At 29.5% G+C, this 4,790-nt stretch overlaps 1 long non-coding RNA gene across 1 annotated transcript; it reads right to left on the minus strand.

The window, feature by feature from the left end:
* Positions 1–877: 877 nt before the first annotated feature.
* On the minus strand, positions 878–1,785 carry LOC118648362. The gene is made up of 2 exons (XR_004965259.1): positions 1,677–1,785; positions 878–1,322 (listed from the first exon to the last, which is right to left on the minus strand). It is a non-coding gene; the product is annotated as an uncharacterized LOC118648362 (long non-coding RNA).
* Between the last annotated feature and the right edge of the window lie 3,005 nt (positions 1,786–4,790).

The following is a 4,790-nucleotide window of genomic DNA, read 5'->3' on the forward strand; positions in this document are numbered from 1 at the left end:
AAACCGGATCAACCTGTAGAGCCCTCCACCACCCCCGTCGATTCTAGTAGACGGTCCTCTTTCTTTAAATGTGTTTTCTTTATTTATTGTTATTTTTTGTTACATAATTCAATAATACAACATAGTAAAATAAATTTACAGCAAATGCATAAAGAATACAGTATAATTTTACAATATATTTATTACAATTTATATAAGTTAGAATTTATTTCATATTAAATATTAAAAATAAAATTAATAAATTACAAATTATAAAATATTTTACAATACATTTTACAATATATTTTCACCACATTACATAAAAGCGACGAAATAAATACAACAATATTAAAATTCACCATTTGTATTAAATATTCTGGTATTAAAGAATAAAGATATAAACAAAGAATAAAAGTTTAAAAACAAAATTAGAAGAAAATTAAGAACAAACATTAAAATATTAAGAAAATATAAAGTGAAAAGTATATAAATTTAACACGCTAATTTAATAAATTGTGATGTATTATCGTATATCATGTTCTGATTTCCTGTAATATATCGGGCATTAGTATATAATTTTTAATTACATAACATTATAACAACAACAATCATATAATTTTTAATTACACAGATTGTTTCTATAAAATTAAAAAAAGCATTTACATAATTTTTTCGTATCTATTTACATAGAGTATTCTTATCCGTTTTCTATCTATTTTCTAATACCTATTTATTTTTTACATATTTCTATATATTAATATTTCTACCTATTCGTATGATTAATTATAGCGGCTGTTATTACCCCAGAAAGAAATAAAATTTTAAAAGGGAGTTTAAAACATTTCAAGTTTATAGTTAAATTTAGTTGATCGGCATTTATTTTATTCTATTTTAGTTATTTGACGGAATTTATCAGAGACGAAACGGCGCGCAGTTTCTAATTGTGCGCATACGTGCAAGATACATTATATATTTTTTATTATACTTGTAATTTATATTTGATGATGTTGAACACATACCTAACCCTCGCCGAGACTGCAACGGCGTCGAAAAAAATTATTTAATAAATTAAATATGCATGATAAGTTAATGTATATCATTCATTCAGGATTAAATGTTAAATCCTGATCTGTTTTAGTCAATCCACTTTAAAGCAATAGATCCATGAAATAAATATGATATCTAAATGTTATTTATTATTGCAGCATTATAGCAAACATTTCTACATTATATATGAAGTACAATTTTGTCACAGATCTATTACTCCAATTTTAAAAGTTTATTCATCACTCACCGATCGATGCGCAGCGGCAGAGATATTCAGCAACGTCGCTACGATGATTCTATAACAAACAAATGCAAAGTCTAAATTAAACCACGACAGAAATAAACATTTAATATTGAAAAAAAACGGCTTGCAACTCTGTACTTGTGTTCATTAAGTACAAATTGAATTCAAATTAAAACAGAGCTCGCGACTATTAATATTAGATGAGAGATAATTGTTACGGGTCTAAAATTTTTATTTTTCGATTATTTATATAATCATTGTATAATTAATATTTTTCGAAAGAAAAGAAGAGTTTATAAAATTAAAGTTGTGTAAAACTTTACGTGACGTTATATTCTTTATAATTTATCAAGGAAAAATTGAATAGAAAGAAAACTAATAATTCTATGCAAATAATAATACTCACCCCAAAGTTGCTCTGCCGGGGCCCAATGCCTTTCCCAGGCCTCCTCCTCCTCTCGTTGCACAGGACACTCGCGAATAACCGAATATACTACGATCGCGCGTAGAACTAATTAGACAGCCCTTTTAGTCCATTTACTTGAACGACACTCCCGAAGCAAACGCGCGACACGACGAGCCGGCTACGGTTCGTTTTCAATTCAATCGGTCGGCACTCCCGAACCGCGTTAACACGGCGCGACGAACCACAATTTTACGATCAACGACGTAATAGGTTTGTTTTTTATTCCTGCACTGCTGCACTGGTGCAATAAGTTAGAATAAGACAAATATCTTTTTTCTCATTCTTACTTATTGCACTAGTGTAGCAGTGCAGGAATAAAAAATAAACTTAATAAGTGCAATGGGTACAGTTAGCTTCCCCCACAGGCATTCAAGCCTTCGGGGTACTGAGCCCTCCCACCACGACAAGGTCGTACCCGTGGGAGGGAAGATTTCTTCTGAACCTCTATGCAAACTTTAATTTGCTTAAAAAAAAAAAAAAAACGAATGCTGACCATATATCAGGCTATCACTGTGAAGCAAAGGGATATGGATACTTGAGCAAGTTTTTTTACCAAAATATTTGACGTGTAATATGCATAGGTATTATAGTCATGGCTACAATATTGTAGAAATAAGTAAACGCCAAGTAATTCATTTTACATTTTATATATATCATCTGATAAGTGAACTTTATTGTTTTTTTTATTTCATAGAGCTTCGTTGCAATCTTATATTTTTGATATCACAAGCGGAATTAGTTTATACCATTAAATATTTGTAACAACGATCATTATATATCGAAGCAGATATTTCGAGATTCTTGAAGTAATATTACATGCACAAAATATTATTAATGATTAAAAGATTGACCTGCATGCAAATGAGCTATTAAATTACGAATTATTCAATAATTCGCTAAATTCTCGCCTAAATATTTTTTTGTATTTAAGTTATTAATAAAATGATATGAATATATACCGTGCGGTTTTTCTGTACAATTATTTGCGTTACCGGCTTTTCGTGCTTTACGGCACGCTCTCAATTCGGCAAATTACATTTAAATTACAAGTGCATGTAATATTTGTAAATAAAAAGAATCATTATTTGCCTATGTGTGCTTTCCAGCTAGACACAGTGTAACACAGTGTGAGAAAGAACATATCAGTGTCTCATGCACACTAGTAGACACTGTGTTACACTGTGTCTTGCTGGAAAGCATACTATATGAATGTTAAAAGTAATAATTTTATAGTTGTTATCATTTAGCATTTTAATTTGTACTTTGTTCTTTTTTTTCTAATATAATATACTTTATTGAAATAAAACACTGTGATTTATTATACATTCGTTTTTCATATAGAAGTTTATCAATCTCAAACGGACTTAGTTTTTGCAAAAAATTACTCGTAGTATTTGTTGCGCAAACATGTTTTGAAAAATAATTGAATTCAAATAATGACAAGTTGTCTGTTCAAGACTCGGAGTACAAACGATAACACCGACTAACAATCCATCGCACTTATACATATACATATAAATCAAGGACTGTATACTACAACCAAAATATTTAAACTTATATAATAAAACGGTCTTTAACTTAATGTTACATGTATATACTCTGATGCATAAATTTTTTTATCCTGTTGTAAGTAAATACCAACTTATTCTCGGTTAAATTGATTGCTCGAAATATTCTGAATTGTAAGTATAATAATATATAAGTGCTTACAATTAAAGCGTATAAAGTATTTTAAAATTAAATATCAAAAAATCAAATAAAGTATTTTAAAATTAAATATATTTCGTACATTAGACTTCAACATAGGAAAGTTTTATCGATGTAAAAGGCTATAAATAACGATGCCTAAAAAATCTTGTAAACTTTATTACAACTTAACGCATTTATGTTGAAAACTGACAAATAAGTAACATTTCATTGCAATTATATATTTAACTATATGGTAACGGTTTAACTACAAACAAAAAAAAAAATAGCGATATCAGTTTAATCATATCTCTCTTGAGAAATTTATATCAACGTCAAAATGAATGCACATACGGGTTTGAGACCGGCTGGCGTCATATTGTTGGTTTAGCGCTCGGAAAAAGCATTGTATCCCATGTGTTGACAGTAAGACACTTATATACATGTATATGTAATAAAAATGAAATTTACGATAGATCGGAGAAGTAACGCGAGGTCTATGTTAATTTAGTTGGATCCCTTTAATATGAAAACCGAAAGAAAATATGGCTGTGCTGAAAAATACTGAAGAATACAAAATATAAGCCAAATGCATGCGAATACCGGCATTAGAACTCAATTTAACATGAAGACCAATAAACGCGACGAAAAAATGTACATATACGTACGGCAACGTTTGCTTCTTTCTCTCTTACGTTTATTATCGACATTTAATCAGCAATAAGAGAATGTATTTTCTGGAATTATTAATCGTTGCATTTATATGTCTTATATCCTTATATAACTATTTCTAATTACAGGATCAAATATATAGAAGAAGAATTGTCGAAGCGCAAAAGTAAAAATAACAACGATGCAGCAAATAATACAATAATGACAAGGATCATATTGCTTGCCAAACAAGCAGGATTGCGCGCAGTACTGGATGCAAGTTAAGCGAGAAAATTTGAGGAGTGATTTTGGTCTAGAAATGTCAGGACAAATTACGTTGTTAACAGTAACTTAGTAAGACATCTTACCTAATATGTATAATATGCACCTCTCATAAGTTGCACTTTTATTTATTTTTTAACTTTGTTCCGTCGATTAATTATTTTGTTTTTTTTTTCATCAACTTTTTTTTAGGGGTACTAGAAGAAGCTAGTGTAACCACGATGTCTCACCCAATAGGTAACATACAGAATATGACAAAGGTAAATTGGCTTGTTCTTAGCTTTAATTTTCATTTTTATAGAGCTTGTATTTCTATGGGAATTTTCATGTGGTTATTCTCTTACATTCCGCACTACTAACACAGTGATGTGCATAAAGATTACCTGTCTATTTTTATTCTTTTATGTTGTCTACATTTTTTTGTCTTGTGCTGTA

Source organism: Monomorium pharaonis, unplaced genomic scaffold, assembly GCF_013373865.1.
Source record: "Monomorium pharaonis isolate MP-MQ-018 unplaced genomic scaffold, ASM1337386v2 scaffold_398, whole genome shotgun sequence".
Lineage (NCBI taxonomy): Eukaryota > Metazoa > Arthropoda > Insecta > Hymenoptera > Formicidae > Monomorium > Monomorium pharaonis.